The 19,745-nt window shown below is 43.4% G+C and overlaps 1 long non-coding RNA gene across 2 annotated transcripts; it reads left to right on the forward strand.

Moving 5' to 3' along the window:
- Positions 1 to 962: 962 nt before the first annotated feature.
- On the forward strand, positions 963 to 18,316 carry LOC120589518 (uncharacterized). Of its 2 annotated transcripts, none has more exons than XR_005649519.1 (3): positions 963 to 973; positions 8,715 to 8,720; positions 18,154 to 18,316. It is a non-coding gene; the product is annotated as an uncharacterized LOC120589518 (long non-coding RNA). The 2 variants fall into 2 exon arrangements; XR_005649518.1 differs by having other exon boundaries at positions 18,158 to 18,316.
- The last annotated feature ends 1,429 nt before the right edge of the window (positions 18,317 to 19,745 follow it).

Consider the following 19,745-nt stretch of genomic DNA (forward strand, 5'->3'; position numbering starts at 1 on the left):
AGGATCCCGCTATCTGGTAACAGTGCCATCCTTTGTACCTCGTTCCTAATCAACGATTATAAAATACACTTAATGTCATGGTCTTCATAATCTAATATCATCTAGAATGCATCCGAACTTGGGTGCTTTTACTACTTACACAATAGTGGCGTTTTTTAAAAGTTTATTCCAATTTTAATTTGTCTTCCATTCCTTGATTATGACATTGGAGTTAAAGATGAAATAGTCTCACGATTTCTCCATGGTAATCAACGGATGCTATCCTCTTTATAATCACTAAGTAATCGGAGCATGTGTCAATGTCATTGTTTTCTACGATCGTTTACCCAATGATTTTGCATCCAAAGAAACCTTTTTCCTCAATAAATTATTATCAAGCAGGCTAAAAATATGGATAATTTTAACGGGAATTATCTTGTCCATCTGTTAGTTGGCATGATTTCCTCATAATGGTTTACATTTTCTGCACTTGCCATGAATCCTTCAGCTTAGATATGTTATAGGTTAGGGGGTTGTTTGTGGGTTTGTGTAGATTTTAAGCCCTTTATGTGTTTATCGGCCCTCTTGGGGCTAGGTGAGAGCTTGTTGGAAATGACATCGGAACGTCCTTTATCCACGATTGTTCGACGACACAGACGTGACCGGAAGAGAGCTCAACCGCGAAAGCCTGAGAAGGATGATGTGACCCAATTAATCCAGTCGGAACAGGGGCGTCTTTCTCCTGGCTCCTCCCCATCACACACAATTGCTTCCAGTAGTAATCACAAGAGATTGCTCTTATGGCATCGTCTGACCTGAAATGCCAAGATTATTCTATTTTTCAATTTGTCATGAACATGGGTATGTTTCCTCATCTATTCTTTTCCGTTAACAGAGTGTCAATCCGTGTTTTAGTTGTTAAATCGATAGCCTAGGTGTTCATATATCGTAGGGAAATACCGCTATCATGGTTATTCCCAAATTGTTCTCTTCCGTGTACCGAATTATCTGCTCACTCATGGCAAACTTCTGTTGGCGTTCATGGCTATGTTTGCACGGAATTCATAGATTTATTTTTTATTTAATATCTCATTCTTAGAGGATTATATAACGTGTTCTTTTCCTTGTTTAAGTTGTATCTTTTCTTTTCGCAAATTATCTCACGACTGACTGGCTTCTTCTATAGAGACGTGCACTTAAGGCAGCGGTCCGATTGCCACATGTAAGTAAGTTATAGTGCATCAGAAATATGAAATGAAATTCGACAGGTTCACTCTACAGGACACCAAACCATGTGCTTCCATTAGTCCCTACCCATTCTGTAAAACTCCATGCCGTATCTCTGGACAATACCAACAGGCGTCACATTTGAATGATAACAATATCGTTGTTCTGTACCAGAGACTTTCAAGGTAAGGTGGCTTGAGGATTGTTACTACCCACAGTCCTGTGTTCTATAAGCAAATAGCCCATATAAGGGAATTGGCCTTTTCCAGAAGTAGCAGTTTAAGTGCCATAGCCCAGGTTTTATCCAGAGATGGAGAAAGAGAAATAAAACCCCACCTGGGAACGAGTTCCCTTGCGAATCTCTCTGAGTGATCAGATCTTAAAGCTAGCATCACTGACCACTGCCCAGTTAACCTGTTGAAACACAAGAACACAATTAGGACATTATGGTAACTGATCCCACGGGAGAAGTTTTTGTGTGGAGATTTTTCTAAAGCCTATGAAGAGTGCTGAGGCCAAGATAGCTGAATGTCCAGGGAACAGAGAAGCAGAGCAGCAGACGGTCCCCAGACATAGGTAATATCTACTTTCTCTCCAGCAGCATCTCCCTTACTATTCTCAGGCCTGATGACGAAGTAACCCAAGTGCTTGTTGCCAGGCCTTGGCTCATATCAACAGCTGTGATGACTCGGCTCTGAAGGTCATTGTGAGGCGTGATGACACGTCTAGCTGCCTAACCAATCAGGCCCTGGGACTCAGGCAAATAGTGGGAGGGCCAGGGAGGGAACTGCTCCTCTCTCTACTTGCGTTCCCTTCTAGATCATTTGCCACTCCTGCAGGAACCGAAGCTGCTCAGTGGTCTGAGATAGAAAACATGCACATACACCAAGACAATGTGGCATTCATTTTCTTCTGCCATCAAGAAACCGATTGAGCTGAGCAACTCCAACCCTGATGTGTAATGTCAGGTTTAAGACTGTCATTTGTCCAAATTAGTAAAAATACAACGCATACAGAAGGCATTAGGGACAAGGGCACAAGGGACAGGTGATCCGATTTCCCGTCACATTCCTGTGCGATCTCATGCAAATGCCATCAACTCTGATCCTCTTTACAAAGCAGGGAACACAACAGCAACTCCACTCTTAGGGGTTTCTGAAGATCAGATGAGAGGAGACAGTGGTCCCCACTCATGTGCGGTGTGACTCACAGCATTATTTGCATTTGGTGGACTGTGGTCTGAAAATATTAAATGGAAACTTTCGTAAATAAGCAATTCACATATGTCATACCTGTCTCCTCTCTTCTGGCAACTCTCGCTTACTCACTGTATTCAGCCCCAAACCAGATTTAACCCAGGTTCTGGCGATCAGTGTTCAGATATTTCCTTTGATTATGCTCACAAAGTTCTGAGAGCCAATGTGAGTCACCCCGCTTCCTCTCAGTGCTTCAGCTATCAGGCCATGGGACTTACAGGAAGGCAGTGTGATAAGCAGAAAGGGAACTATTTTGCTCCTTCTTTGCTATCTAATTCAGACCAACTTTGATTCCTGTAGGAAATGCAGCAGCTCAGAATGTCTCCACAGTCTGAGTAAAATTCAAATACACCTTTTCATGGTATTTACCAGATGAATTGCCTAGATAAACCCCAACGTAGATGGCAAATAGCTATGAGGAGAACTAGCATTTGCCCACATTAGTAACATGCTGCTGTACACAGAAGTGATAGGAGCAGAAGTTCGAGAGACAGGCTGCTTGTATTCCAGTCCAGGTTCTGTGTGACATCGGGCAAGTCTTTTGACCTATCGCATCCACATGTTCAGCATTTGTTAAGTGGGGATGAGAGCTACAGTTCCTCCCTTAGGTGTTTGTGAGGTTGTTGGCTATACAAATGCTTGTACTCAATGAAGTGTGTACATTCGATTGGGTCCCTGAAAGATTTGCCATCATCTGCTGTTGAGGACCTCTGCTGGAATGAATCAGCATGCACCATGTTCTCAGAGAGCTGGGCCAAAAATCCTTGCAGACATGCATTAGCTCAGTTCCTGTTCTCACTTGAGCCGGATATGCTGAAGTCTGCCTGGGACACAGATTGCTGTAAGTCTGTGCCTCTAGGCTGGAAGCACTGCTGCTGGTGGTACTTATGATTTTCATGGAGTCGTTACCCCAACTGAGGTAGAAGGTGATAAGTTTCCATATCCTACGCATATACCAAATTTCGGCCTCTGTCTACAGTGCCTTTGTGATGGTTTCTGCCTATGCATCTGTTGCCACAGATTTCCTGATCCTAAGGGCGATTAGGGAAAACACTCATTGTACCCCATGGCACAACAAAGCCATTCCAACATGACTTCAGCCCCCAGTCCATAAACCCAGTGAAGCAATCATTGCCGTCGATGAGCCCCTTGAGCTTGATAATAATAATTTGCGGTTCTCTGAAAGAAGAATTTTTTTCATATGATCAGGGATGTGGGGACCCCCGAAGTATGTCTAGTATCTATCGAAAACAAACAGCAAACTGATCTGGATATAGAGGGAATAAATAAAAAACAAAAAAAAAATACTGAAAGACAGGTTCAGAGTTTGATCCAGGCGGAAATCCTATTCGTAGTAAAACAGATAGGATGTGGTAAGATTTGTCCTGACAAACCAATCCTTAGTTGAAAATATAGCAAGTGAAAATGCATTTAATACACCTAAACTACTAAACATCATAGCTTAGCCTAGCCAACATGAAATAGGCCCGGAGAGCTTACGTTTGGGCTGTATCTGCAGTAACTGCGAACCTCTTCTTCTCAACGGAAACAGCAGACACAGCTGAGTGTTTTGTAGACATGACGGGATGCAGAAAGCCGACACGCGATGTCCAAAAAGCCCTGCAATGAAAAGAATACTGTGTATCTGCAGTTGACGGTCGTCTTCGTTGGGATGTTGGGGAGCTGAGGCACTCTATCATTGCCCAACACCACGAGAGAATACCATACCTCATATCGCTAGCCAGGAAATGAGGAAAATTCAAAATTCGAGGTACAGTTTCCACAGAATGTGTATCATTTTCGCAACATCGAGAGGTTACAATTCGTTAAGTTGAACCATCTTACATTGGGGAGCCTTCTGTACCATAAAACGAAAAAAACATGTCAGTTGGCAATTTTGCCTCTGAGTTTGGGATCAATTTAGAATCCGCTAAAACCCACCACCTGGTAACCCCGCATTACCTATTCGGTACTGGTGCTCAAAATCCCCTTGCGCCTGTACTTTGGGGATCCTGCTAACTATAAACAAACTACTCCTTATAATCTGGGGGCAGTTACCAAACATAAAATAGAGAGTACATGAGTATAATTAGCCACAAGTCCTGACGTTGTTCATCCCTCTCCGGTGATTCTTGACTTAATGGGAAGAACTTTGTTATCAACCGACTGAAAAGTAAAGGGAAATTTTACAGGTTATCGGCACCATCGTGCTTGATGGAGCTTGCACGAATCTTTCTAAACAGCATGAAACTCAAGGATCAGCCCAACTGATTGAATTTCAGGCAGTGGTCTCAGCCCTGCATTACCTTGCCAACAAGTCCTCGAATCTGAAAATTGTGACAGATCCTTTGACCATTGCCAAAGAACTGGCCATCTGATGCAACCAATGGCAGCTTAAGAAAGTCCACTTCTAAAGTTGCTTTCAACAAGGTAATGTTCTCTGGAAATTTTTGGCCTCCTAGACGCCATAAACATAAATCAGGTATGCAGGGCTGGTTCAACATTTGAAGATTGATTAATGCGATCAGTCACATCAAGAATAACGATTGGAAATAGAAAACCCGATCCCAGACTGGAGAGGCTCAGGAAGAGCATTGGCTCAGTTAGTGGAGACACTTGGGATTTCATCGGATTTGTAGGAGAAATGACAGGAGAAAAAGGGGCCACCACTATGCCCTCCTTGTTCTGCTCTTTCCTACTGACACAGGTGGGGGAGGCTCAGTAGGCATTGCCGGGGGACAGTCGTCAGCTAAGCACACCCAAGCGCCGCGATGACATCTATGTTGATGCTGTCTGTGTCATTTGTTTCTTCCAGAAAACCGAATGCCTTGAGACAATGCTTGGGAACACCATTTGGACTGTTAGTCCACAGAGCCAACACTTTCATTGCCGCTGGAAACAGGGCTCTGTTCCACACAACACGTGGACATGACACATACTTGGAAACTGTGCCAGGACGCAAAGACACAATTTTGAAAGGGGAAGAGTCATCCTCCAGAAATAACAGCCCACCATGCCGCCCCAAGGAGACCCAGATTAACAGAATGTGGTATGCAGAGTGGGCTCTCCTCTCAGTTACCTGCATGTGTTTCCTGCACACCCTGATTTATTCTCCAGCATTTAGGTTTACAACTCTCAATCCTATGGAAGACTTGAGGTAGTACTACAAAGAACACCTATATACACTTTGCCTACACTGAGCAATTGTTTCAACTTTCCTATTTTTGATACCATCACACAAACTAATACTCTCTCTTTCTTTCTCTCTCTGTCTCTGTCTCTCTCTCTCTCTCTCTCTTTCTCTCTCCCCCTCTCCCTCTCTTTCTCTCTCTACTTCGTTTTATCTGACACAGTCATACTCTTTTAAAATTACACTGCTGTCAATCCAAAATATTTCCCAATTGTGCTAATACTGATTCGGGACATCATCTGTAAAATACTGCATCTTTTAGCGGGAAATCATACTAGATAAATTTTACAGAGTTCCTCATTTTTTGCTTTCATTTTCTTGTAATAAATCTAATTCAATTCTCTTCGCTCTATTCTGTGGGACAAATTCCTTCTCTCCCAAATCTAGATAATGACCCTGAAACTGGTAACTCACCTCCTCTGGCTTTTGATAAGGATCATCGGACCACCGAGAATTAATGGCCCTTATCATATCAGGGTCCTTACGGAGGGGATTTTAGGCCAAAGGTTTTTTTATTCTTTCAGAAATATATTAACCCAGCATGGCCTCCTTTACTCACTTCTTTGGTAAAACAATAGTAGATAGTAATACCTAGATGATTTAGATAACAACTTTGTATCTACTTTTCCCTGTCAAGCGCCTGGGGCGGCACTTCATCGGAAACCCAAGATCCCGGCCTGACTGAGGGAGAAAGGGATAGAGCTCCATGAAACCGCAATAGACAGAAACGATGACCCTTCTCAGCAGGAAGCAGATACAGAAGAAGAGACCTCCCTTCCCTCAACATCGCTACTAAGAAGGAGCGAGTTCATGGGTCTTAGAAAAGAGTTAGACAGGAAAGTTAGATCGGGGCTTTAGGGTCTGCCTGTAAAGACACCGAGGTCATCCTATTGTAAGAAGGGTCTGTATCTTCCCGCCCACAATTAAGCAAGCGTTAAGGCATTTTGGGGCAAAAGGTAACTCATAGCAGTAAAAAAGAAGGCAGAAAATTGGGAACCGCTCTTAGCCAGTAAATCGCACCGTGCCATGAAGAACTCTATGACCTTCACTTTAGCTGAACTCCATTATAACATGATCATAAGGCGAAACGCGTATGCCCAGAAGTTCATTAAGTCCATTATAACTTGCTGAATTCTGGGAACGAACATGGGCAGAAAGCAAATGATGAATCACGGAGTCCTGCCAGTCTTAATTTTCAATCAACAATGCTCAGTAGGCTATAAAAGTGCCCCCCCCAGAGCCAGTAGGGATCAAAACCCTGAAGGCTTTATTGTCAGGCATTTTGAGCCACGCCTCTCTTGCTCAGGCCCGCTTCCACGTCTGCAAGTGTACTTTCCATTCGAATGAAGCTTGTCTTCTCTACAGTATTTCATTGTCTCGCTCAATCCATTGTTCCAGACATCAAGAATGGGACAAGGTGCCGGGAGAGAATCCCCGCCTTCCGCTAACAGTGTCATCCTTTGTACCTCTTTCCTATTCAAGGATTATACAATACACTCAATGTCATGGTCTTCATAATCTAATATCATCTAGAACGCATCCAAACTTGGCTGCTTTTTCTCCTTACACAATAGTGATATTTTTGAAAAGTTTATTCCAATTTGAATTTGTCAGAATCTTCTTGATTATTACATTGGAGTTAAAGATGAAAGTCTCACAATTTCTCCATGGTTATCAACGGACAATTTCCTCTTTGTAATCACTAAGTAATCGGAGCGTGTGTAAATGCCATGATTTTCTACGATCTTTTACCCAATGATTTTGCGTCCAAAGATACCTTTTTCCTCAATAAATTAATATCAATAGGACTAAAAATATGAATAGTTTTAACAGGAATTTTCTTCTCCATCAGTTAGTTGGCATTGTTTTCCTCAAAAGGGTGTACATTTTCGGCACTTGCCATTAATCCTTCAGTTTAGATAAACTGTGGGGTGGGGGGTTGTTTGTGGGTTTGTTTAGATTTTGAGCCTTTAAGTACTTTTGAACAGAAGTCGTGTTCTGCACGCTAGGACACAGAATTAAACTGGGACCATCTAGTTTTCCAAAGGTTTTGAGCCGAGTCTTGCCATCTTTTCTGGAGGATATCATAATGCAGACTTCTACCAACAGGCTTCTAGTTAGTAAATCATAATTTCTCCATTTTCCTGGGGATTCAGAATTGAGTCTAGTCATTAAAGGCTTGGGACATAGTACACAGAACATCTTGATGTATAGAGGGCAGAATCGTTACCTGAGAGTGGGCATGGCAGAGACAAGCATTCGAAGTGCAGCTTTGGATTTCTGAAATGCCTTCTGAAAGCCCATTGCTTAGACCTCAGCTTTGAAAGCTGATGTCTTCATTTGCAAGAGCCAGGCTTCGTTGAAAGAAATATGTATTATACAAAGCCCTAGAGAAGCAAAGTTTAGAGCTTCGACATATGCATTTTTAGCCATACATAAGCAGGACCCAGGAGAGGCTAATGCTGGTTTCTCATCCCCAAGGTGGGAGTAGGCCCCTCATAAGCCGGGCATGACCTGAGCATAGTGTCAGCATGTGCTGGCGAGCCGGCTATGCACTACAAACTCGCCGTTTCATTCCATGTGAATGGGTTCCCTTCAATTGCACAGTGCATTGCTTGTGTAAATCTATGAAAGTGACCGTGGAAAGAGGCTTGGATAGGCAGCAGAGAGTATCGAAAGAGGAAATGTGAAAAGTCGTGTATCCTGGAGCAGAATGGCAACTGGCCTGCTATTCTCCTTGGACCTTTGCAAAGGAGACATCCACTCAATGCCCCACCACAACAGGAGGAATTCAGGGGAGGTGAGGAATGACATCCTGGCATTTAGAGAAGATAGACCACGAGGGAGTGCCCTCGAGTTCACCAAGGTTTCTTTATAGCAGGAGTGATTTTCAACTGCATGCACTCGGAAGAGACTACATAGAAATACTGAGAGGACTGATAACAAGACAAGGCCTGAGATCGGGAAACGATGGCGAGAACGCGCAACTGTCCTGATTGAGGGCCATGGGTACAGCTATCAGCACCAACTGCAGATGCCGGTATGTGCCGAAGGCCAAGAAGGATCTGGTATAGCCATTCTGGGAAGATGGAGGGAAGAAATGGCGGGCACCCAAAGACTGAGGGGGAGAAGACGGCAAAGAGGACCGATCAAACATCTTGGCTACAATCATCTGTAGCTAGACCATTTCTTGAATAAGAGAAAGATGGGGAAGAGGAGGGAGAAGCAGAGGAGGAGCAGGAAGAGGAAGAGTTAAGAAAAGTGCAGGTTGAGGAGCACAGGGAGAGGAAAAGAAAAGCAAGGGGAGAAGTAGAGGAGGAAGAATAGGTGGAGGGGTGAGGAAAGGGGCATGGGGAGGAGGAGAAAGGAGGAAAAGAGGGAAGGCAAGAAGGGGGTACAGTGGAAGACGTATGGGAGGAGAGAGCAGTCCTCATGAGGATATTGGATTTTGAATTTACACAATTTCAATGCCAAAAAATAAGTAATTATTTACACAAATGATTAAGTTTTAAACTAGAACACATTGAGTCTCCCCAATGGGCAAGGATCAATCATTTCTTCCCTAAGCTGAAATAAAGTTTCATGAGTAGGTCGACGTATGTTATAGATAGGTAAGGTTAACTTGTGAGCAAGTGAGTTAATGCTTGGAAGTAGAAATCTGCTAGAAAATTACACCGTGCGCAAAACTTCTAAGCGGTGTCAAACGCTTGTATGTCCAATGGGAAGTTTCTCTTATTCTACAGCTGAACTTCATGAAATAGTTGAAGGCTATGACATGTATCACAGCTCTGCATGCCGAAGGAAAAATGAAAAATAAGAAAATCTGAGTTAAGTTAAAAATATGGGTTTGTAATTGCAAGATGTTTGGGAATCTTTTGTACTGAGAAGCACCATTTGACTGCACCCAATGACACAGGAACAATTCCGAGCTCACCTGTCTTATGCACAATCCGGAAAGAAGGAAGGGAGTACACAGCATTAAGGGGAAGGAACTGTTCTCACAGGGAGGGGCAGCTCGGTTTGGCACCGCTTTTCACAAAAGCTCCCGGTCCCAAATGGAATACCTGCTTGCTTCTTCTTCTGCTCATGGGTCCTTGATCTCGCCCTGTCCCACTAGCTCTGGGTCTTGCCGCATCCGTGTTCTTCCTTCGTGCAAAAGGTCATTCACTCAGACCACTCTTTTCTCAAGTTGGGAAATTACAAAGCCAAGGGTCCTGACTACACTTGAGCTGAGAGGACTTGTTGACTTTCCATAAGTTCAGAAAAGAAGGTAGGGATGAAGCCATTTCAGGCTGCGTAGAGAGAAGGAGGTAGCCTTAGTTAGAGGGCGAAGAACAGCAGAGAATGCGGAGCAGGAGGATTTCTGTTCTGGTTCCTGATCTTTCAGTGGCCTGAATCATCACTTTATCCCTTGTTCTGGGGGTAGATGTGACCGTAAAGAAGAAGTATGAGGGTCGAATATTGGGTTCCCCTCCAGTGTAAGCCAAGAGAGATGTATCAGCATAAAAACACATCAAACCCAAATGAGTAAAACGTAGCTTTTATTTTAAAAGCTAAAAGAAGGGAGGATTCATTACGCATTATTTTTTTCTCGGAATTCCCAAAGGAAGGGGAGGCATAAGCGGGTAGGTCACGTGGCTCTTTGCAAAGGCCAGCTGAACGGCGCTGTACCTTATGTCAGCATTCACAGTCACTTTGACAGATGCATATTATTTAGCTACATGCTCAGTTGCCTACTGAGTAAATAGCTAGGAACATTTTTACAGGCTTCTTTAGGTTTTATGTTTTTATCGGCACTCTTGGGTTAGGGTTAGGGTTAGGGTTAGGGTTAGGGTTAGGGTTAGGGTTAGGGCTTGTAGGTAATGACATCAGAATGTCCTTTATCCATGATTGCTCGACACTACAGATGCCCCCGGAAGAGAACTCAAGAGAGAAAATCTGAGAAAGATGATGTGACCCAGTTAATACTGTACCCAGGGGCCTCTTTCTCCTGGCTCCTCCCCAGCACACACACTTGTTTCCAGTAGTAATCATAAGAGATTGCTCTGGGGGCATCATCTGACTGGAAATGCCAAGATTTTCATTATTTTTTTCCTTTTGTCATGAACATGTGTCTGTGTCCTGATCTATTCTTTTCCATTGACATAGTGTCAATCCATGTTTTAATTGTTAAGTCGATAGCCGAGATGTAAATATATCGTAGGGAAAGACCACTACCATGGCTATACCCAAATGGGTTCTGTTCCGTGTACTGAATAATCGGCTCATTCCTGGCAAACTTCTGTTGACGTTGATGACTATGATTACACTGATTGCACAGATTTATTGGTTATTTCATACTTCATTCTTAGAGGAGTATATCACATCTTCTTCCGCGTATTTAAGTTGTATCTATTCTTTTCGCAAATTATCTCGTGATTGACTGGCTTATTCTATAGAGACGTGCACTTACGGCAGCTGTCCGATTGTCATATGTAGCTAATTGACTGTGTATCAAGAATAGGAAATGAAATTGGACAGGAGCACTCTAAAAGACAACAGGCCATGAGCTCGGCATTAGTCCCTCCCATCCTGTAAAATACTGTGCCATATCTCGGGGAAATACCCACAGTTGTCACATTTGAATATTAACTATATAGTTGTTCTGTACCAGAGATTTCCAAGGTAATGTGGCTTGAGAATTGAGACTACTCACAGCCCCCTTATCTATAATAAATACCCCATATCAGGGAATTGGCAGTTTCCAGACGCAGCGGTTTAAGTGCCATGGCAAAGGTTGATTCTGGAGATGGAGAAAGAGTAATAAAATCCTAACTGAGACCGAGTTCCCTTCCGACTCTCTCTGAGTGATTAGATGTTGAAGCTAGAATCGCTGACCACTGCCCAGTTGACCTGTTGAAACACAAGAACAGCATTAGGACATTTTGGTAACTACTCCCACGGGAGAAGTTTTCAGTGGGGACAGTTTGCTCTAGCCTGTGAGGAGTGCAGATGCCAAGATAGCTGAGTGTCCAGGGAACAGAGAAGCAGACGAGCAGACGATACCCAGTCATCGGTAATATCTGCTTTCCCTCCAGCAGCACATCGCTTACTATTCTAAAGGCTGATCACGAAGTAAACCAAGTGGTTGTTGCCAAGACTTGGCTCATATCAACAGTTGTGATGACTCGGCTTTGAAGGCCATTGTGAGGCATGATGACATGTCATGGTGCCTGAACAATCAGGCTCTGGGGCTCAGGAAAATAGTGGGAGGGGGAGAGAGGGAACTGCTCCTCACCCTCCTTGCCTTCACCTCTAGAAAAATTGCCGCTCCTGGAAGAAACGAGGCTCCTCATTGGTCTGGGAGAGAAAACATGCAGATACACCAAGACAATGTGGCATTTTCGTCTGCCTTCAACAAACCGATTGCGCTGAGGAACTCCAACCCTGATGTGTCATGTAAGGTTTAGGTCTGTCATTTGTCCAAATTAGCAATAATACAATCCAAAAAGACGACGTTAGGGACACAGGCTCAGGAGATATGTGATCCGATTTCCATTTCCAGTTCTGTGCGATCTCGGCCAAATGCCATCAACTCTGATCCTCTTTGCAAAGTAGGGATCACAACAACCACTCCACTCTTAGGAGTTTCTGAGATCAGATGAGACGAGACACTTGTCCCCCATCATGTGCGGTTTGGCTCCCAGCGTTATGTTTCCTTTGGTCAACTGCGTTCCGAAAATATTAAATGGAAACTTTAGGAAATAAGCAATTCACATATGTGATACATGTCTCCTCTCTTCTGGCAACTCTTGGTTACTCTGCTGTTGAGCACCTCAGCTGGAATGAATCAGCATGCACCATGTTCTCAGAGAGCTGGACCAACCACCCTTGCAGCTATGCATTAGCTCAGTTCCAGTTCTCACTAGAGACGGAGATGCTGAAGTTTGCTTAGACACAGATGGCTGTAAATCTGGGCTTCTAGGTAGGAAACACTGCTGCTGGTTGTACTTATGGTATTCAGGGAGAAGTTACCCCAACTCAGGTACAAGGTGATGAGATTTCATAACCTACGTACGTACCAAAAATCGGCCGCTGTCTACAGTGCCTTTGTGATGGCTGCTTCCTATGCCTCTGTTGCAAAAGAGTTCCTGATCCTCAGGGCCGTTAGGAAAAATCACTCATTGTACCCCGTGGCACATTCAAGCCATTCCAACATGACTTAAGCAGAGAATCCTTAAACCTAGTGTCGCAGTCATTGCCGTCGATGAGGCCCCTGACTCTGATCATAATGATTTGCGATTCTGTGGAAGAAGAATTTTATAAATATGATCAGGGTAGAGGGGACCCGCAAAGTAAATCCAGTATCTACTGAAAACAAACAAAAAACTAATCTGGATAAAGGGGGAAGAAATTAAATAAATAAATAAATAAATAAATAAATATATACATAAACTGAAAGACAGGTTCACATCTCACCCAGTGGGAAATCCTTTTCCTAGAATAACAGATACGATAGGGTAAGTTCTGTCCTGACATACCAATCCTTAGTTGAAAATATGGCAAGTCAAAATGCATTTACTACACCTAAACTACTAAACATCATAGCTTAGACTAGCCTACCTTAAATAGCCCCGGAGCGCTTACATTTGGGCAGTATCGGCAGTAATTACCTACTTCTTCTTCTCATCGGAATCAGGAGACGCAGTCGAGTGTTTTGTAGACACGATGGGATGTGGAAACCCGAAAAGCGATGTCCAAAAAGCGCGGCAACGCAAAGGACCCTACGTTTCGGCTGTTGATCCTCGTGTTTGTGCTTCTGTAGGGAAGCTGAGGATCACTATCACTGGCCAGCACCACGACAGAATATGATACCAGATATCATATCATACTAGCCAGGAAAAGAGGAAAATTCAAAATTTGAGGTACAGTTTCCATGGAATGTGCATCATTTTTGCACCATCGCAAGGTCAAAAAGTCGAACCATTTTATTTTGGGGACCCTTCTTTACAACAAAATGATAAAATGATGTCTGTTGGCAATTATGCCTCTGAGTTTGGAATAAATTTAGCATCCGCTAAAATGCACGACCTGGTAAACCCTCATCATCTAATTGGTACTGTGGTCAAAGTCCCGTTGCGCCTGTACTTTGGGGATCCTGCTAAATATAAAGAAACTCCCCTATTCTCTGAGGGCAGTTACCAAACATAAAATAGAGAGTACATGACTGTCACTCAGCCTAAATATTGGAACTTTGTCTTCGCTTCAATATTCCACAGCCATAGTGCCCACTGCCCTGAAATATCCCAAGTGGGCATGGACACACCGACCTGCTGAGTTAAAAATGAGAATGAAGTCTTTGGCACCTAAGACGGGCTTCAGGAAACAGGACCGCATGGAACTCCCTTCTTCCAACCCCGAAATGGTGGGCGAACCCCAATCAAAATTAAAGGAAGGCCTTTGAGATTTGAAACCCAGTATGCATGATCTATTGATAAATGTTTATTATAGCCACTTTGTCTCCATTGAACAGAAGAATTTGGCAAGTCTAACAGTCTAAGAGTCTGGTCTGAATCTTGGAAAACCAAGGAATGTTCCCTCATGGTGGAGTTCCTCGACCTTGATGTCAAGGGACACTCATTAATTCACCTGTACCTGTTTTCTATTACAGCTATAACAAACTGCCACCAACTTAGTAGTTTAAAAGAACACAAACGTATTATAGTTTTGAAAGTCTGCATTCTAAAATGGGATGACACCCCTGTGTTCCTTCTGGCACTGTGAGAATCCATTCTCTCCCTTTGCCAGTTCCATAGGCTGCTCAAGTTTACTGGCTTGTAGTTCCCATCACTGCAACATCTACTTCTGGAGTCATGTCTGCTCCCCTGACTCTGACACAGCTATTGACCTAAACGGTCAGTAACCAGAACATTAAAAAAAGAACACTTATTTTTAACACATCATTTCATCAGGTGTGAGTTCTACAGAAAGCACGTGGCTCATTTTAAACTATTAATTAAACCATTTATGTTGATCCTTTCGGATGTACCCACCTTGAATGGGGCACCTCTGACACATGGCCCTAGAATTTGTCCACTTTGCAATACAACACGCACTTTTATGAGTGCCCCTCCAGCCAAATTTTCACTGTGCAAACACTGTAGACATTCATTTGTATTTCGGGAAATCTCCGGACCATCTACGATAGTCAGAAGTCACCCATGACCTACTGAAGCACTTGGCCCCGTGCCAAATGCCAGAAGAGTGGCAATCGTTGGCCTCATACTGGACTCTCCTGGAAATAGGCCCTAAGCCCTTTACTTTCCATCGTCGGCACAGAGCTATCAATTCTCCCTTGGGTCATGGAAACAGCACTCCACAAACTTGGCACAGACACCATTATCTCCATACTGCATGATACAGCCCAATGGATCTCCTCTGGCATATGTCCCCTGCAGGAGAAGGTGGATTTCTCTGCCTTTCCATTGTTTGACAGATGACACAAGTGCTGAAGTTGGTCATACCTCTCCTGCAATCCTCTACTTAATTGGAAGAACTTTGGGTTCATCCGATTTAAAAGTAAAGGGAATTTGTACATGCTATTGGCAATATCGTGCATGATTGATCTTGAACAAAAGTTTCTAAAAAGCATGAAACTCAAGGATCTGCACAACTGAATGAATTTCATGCAATTGTCTCAGCCCTGGATTCCCTTGCCAACATGTGTTTGAATCTGAAAATTATGACAGACCCTTTGGCTATTACCAAAGTTCTGGCTATCTGATACAACCAATGGCAGCTTTAAAAAGTCCTTATCAAAAGCTGCTTTCAAAAAGTTAACGTTCTCTGGAAATTTTTGGCCTCCTAGAGGCCAAAAACATAAATCAGGTATGCAAGGCTTGTTCAACCTTTGAAGATTGATTAAGGTAACCCATCACATTGAGGATAAAGAGAGGAAATAGAAAACACGATCCCACCCTGGAAAGGGCCAGGAAGAGCATCGGCCCGGTTAGTGTAGACACTTGGGATTTCATGGGCCTTCTAGGAGTAATGACAGGAGAAATTGGGGCAGCCACTAAGCCCTGCAAGTTCTGCTCTTTCCTGCTTAAACAGGTGGGAGTGGCTCAGAGGGCATTGCCGGGGGACGATCGTCAGCTAAGCACACCCAAGCGCCCCGGTGACATCTATGTTGAAGCAGGCTGTGTCATTTGTTTCTTCCAGAAATCCCAATGCCTTGAGAAAATGCTTGGGAACACCATTTGGATTGTTGGTCCCCAGACCTGAATCTATCCTTGTCGCTAGAAACAAGGTTCTATTCCACACACCACATGGACCTGACACATACTCTGGAAACTGTGCCAAGATGCAGAGACACAATTTCGAAAAAGGCAGAGTCATCCTCCAGACATAACAGCCCACGAATCAGCCCCAAGTTTACCCAGAATAACAGAATGTGCATTGCAGGGTGAGCTCTCTTCTCTGTCACCTGCATCTGTTTCCTGCATCCCCTGATTTATTCTCCGGCATTTAGGTTTTACAACTTTTAATCCTATGGAAGAGTTGAGGTAATACTACAAAGGACCACTATATACAGTTTGCCTACACTGAGCAATTGTTTCAACTTTCCTATTTATGATCCTGTTACACAAACAAATTCTCTGTCTCTTTCTCTGTCTCTATCTCTGTCTCTGTATCTGTTTCTCTCTCTCTCTCTCTGTCTCTCTTTCATGTGTTCTTACACAGGCATACATATTTACACTTACAGTTCTGTCATTCCAAAAATCCCCCAATTGTCCGAATATTGATACGGGACATCACAAGTAAAACTCTGCATCTTTTAGCAGGAAATGATACGGGACATCTCTTGCAGATTTCTTAGATTTTTTTTTTTTGGTTCTTTTTGTTTAATAATCTTAATTAAGTTCTTTTTCCTCCTTTCTCTGGGACTAAGGCCCTCTCCTCCAAATCCAGATAATGACCCTGAAACTGGTAAGTCACCGACTAAGCCATTTTATAAGGATCATCGGACCATCATGAGGGAATGTCCCTAGTCAAAGCAGGGACCTTAGGGTCTGAGAAGGGAGGGGACTTTAGGTCAAAAGTTTATTATTACATCAGAAATATAGTAACCCAGCCTGTTCTCGTTTACTCACTTCTTTGGTAGAACAATAATAGAAAGTAATACATTGATGATTTAGATAACAGCTTCGTATCATCTTTCCCTTGTCTATGGACTGAGGTGGCACTGCAGCAGAAATGCAAGATCCCGGCCTGACAGATGCAGAAAGGGATAGAGCTCCGTGAAACTACAGTAGACACGGAACATGAGCCTTCTCAGCAGGAAACAGATACAGAAGAAGAGACCTCTCGTCCCTCAACATCGCTACTAAGAAGAAGCAGGTTCATGACTCTAAGAAAAGAGTTAAGCAGGAAGGTTAGTCGGGGCTTTCGGGTCTGCCTGCATAGACACCGAACTCGTCCTATTGTAAGAGAGTCTGCCCCTGCCCGTCTACAATTAAGCAAGCCGGAAGGCATTTTGGGGCTAAAGGTAACTCATAGTAGTAAAGAAGAAGGCAGAAAATTGTGTACCGGCTTTAGTCAATAAATCGCACCGTGCAATGAAGACCACAACGACATTCAACTCACAAGAACCCCATTATACCATAATCATGAGGCGACGCGTATGCCCAGAAGTTCATTAATTCCATTATAACAGGCTGAATTCTGGGAACGAACATGCGCAAAAAGCAAATGATGAATCACGGAGTCCTGCCGGTCTTAATTGTCAGCAAGAATGCTCAGTCTTCTCAAAATGTGTCGACTCAGAGCTAACAGGGAACAAAACCCTGAAGGCTTTGTCGCCAGGCCTTTTGAGCCATGCCTCTCTTGCTCAGGCCCGCTTCCACGTCTGCAAGTGTACTTTCCTTCTAATGAAACTTGTCTTCTCTGCAGTATTTCGTTGTCTCACTCAATCCATTCTTCAAGACGTCAAGAATGGACGACGTGCCGGGAGAGGATGCCCGCTCTCTGGAAACAGTGTCATCCTTTGTACCTCGTTCCTAATCAACGATTATACAATACACTTAGTGTCATGGTCTTCATAATCTAATATCATCTAGAACGCATCCAAACTTCTCTGCTTTTTCTCCTAACATAACAGTGATGTTTTTGAAAAGTTTATTCTAATTTGAATTTGTCAGAATCCTCTTTATTATGACATTGGAGTTAAAGATGAAAGAGTCTCACGATTTCTCCATGGAAATCCAATGACGATTTCCTCGTTGTAATCACTAAGTAATCAGAGCGTGTGTAAATGTCATAGTTTACTACAATGTTTTACCCAATGATTTTGCATCCAAAGAAACCATTTTCCTCAATAAATTATTATCAAGCGGGCAAAAAATATGAATAATTTTAACAAGAATTGTCTTCTCCATCGTTAGTTGACATTATTTGCTCAAAATTGTATACATTTTCTGCACTTGCCATGGAATCTTCACCTCAGATATGCTATGGGATGAGGGAGTTGTTTGTGGGTTTGTTTAGATTTTGAGACTTTAAGTACTTTTGAATAGAAGTCGCGTTCTGCACGCTAGGACACGGAATTAAACTGGGGCCATCTAGTTCTCCAAAAGATTCGAGCCGAGTCTCGCCATCTTCGGCTGGGGGACATCATAATACAGGTTTCTACTAACAGGGTTCTAGTTAGTAAATCATAATTACTATGTTTTCCTGAGGATACACAAAAAAGTCTAGTCATTAAATGACTGGGACCTAGTAGGGAGAACATCTTGATCTACACAGGACAGAATAGTTACCTGAGAGTGAGGATGGCAGAAACAAGCATTCGAAGTGCAGCTTTGAATTTCTGAAATGCCTTCTGAATGCCCATTGCATAGACCTTAGCTTTGAAAGCTGATGTCTTCATTTGCCAGAGCTAGGCTTTGTTGCAAGAAATACTTATTATACAGAGACCTAGATAAGCAAAACTCAGAGCCTAGACATATGCATTTTTAGCCATACATAAGTAGGACCCACAGGACGATAATGCTGATTTCTCACCCCAAGTTTGGACGAGGGACCTTCCTGAGCCAGGCATGGGATGGGCATATTGTCAGCATGTGCTGGCTTGCCGGTTGTGCACTGCAAATTCGACGGTACTTTATATGTGAATGGGTTCACTTCAATTGCACAGTGCATCGCTCGTGTAACTCTATGAAAGTGACCTTGGAAAGAGGCTTGGATAGGCAGGACAGAGTACCGAAATAGGAAATGCGAAAGGTTGTGAATCCCGGAGCCGAATGTCACCAGGCCTCCTATTCTACTTGGACCTTTGTGAAGGAGAAATCTACTCAGAGTCCCACCACAACAGGAGGAGTTCAGCGGAGATGAGGAATGACAACCAGACATTTAGAACGAGAGACCGCGAGGGAGTGCATTCGAATTCCCCAAGGCTTTTTTAAAGCAGGAGTAAGTTTCAGCAGCAGGCCCTAGGAAGAGGCTCCAAAGAAATGCCGAGAGGACTGATAACAAGACAAGGCCTGGGATTGGGAAACGATGACCCAGAGTGTGCAACTATCCCGATTGAGGGCCATGTCAGCAGCTACCATCACCACCTGCAGTTGTCGATATGCGCCGAAGGCCAAGAAGGATCTGTTATAGCCATCCACCAAAGATGCAGGGAAGAAATGGCGGGCACCCAATGACTGAGGGTGAGGAGAGAGCAAAGAGGACGGATTGAACTTCTTGACTGTAGTGATCTGTAGCTAGATCATTTCTTGAAGAAGAGGAAGAGGGGCAAGGTGAGTCAGAAGCAGAGGAGGAGAGGGAAGAGGAGGAGCTAAGAATTGTGCAGGGTGAGGAGCGCAGGGAAAGTGGAAAAGCAATGGGAGAGGTAGAGGAGGATGAATAGGAGGAGGGTGAAGGAAAGGGCGATGGGGAGGAAGAGAAAGGAGGAAAAGAGAGAAGGCAAGAAGTGGGTACAGGGGAAGACATATGGGAGGAGAGAGCAGTCCTCATAACAATATTGGATTTTGAATTTATACAATTTTAATGACAAAAAATAAGTGATTGTTTACACAAATATTTAAGTTTTAAACTAGAACAGATTGAGT

The sequence above is a fragment of the Pteropus medius genome, unplaced genomic scaffold, assembly GCF_902729225.1.
Source record: "Pteropus medius unplaced genomic scaffold, Ma_sr-lr_union100, whole genome shotgun sequence".
Lineage (NCBI taxonomy): Eukaryota > Metazoa > Chordata > Mammalia > Chiroptera > Pteropodidae > Pteropus > Pteropus medius.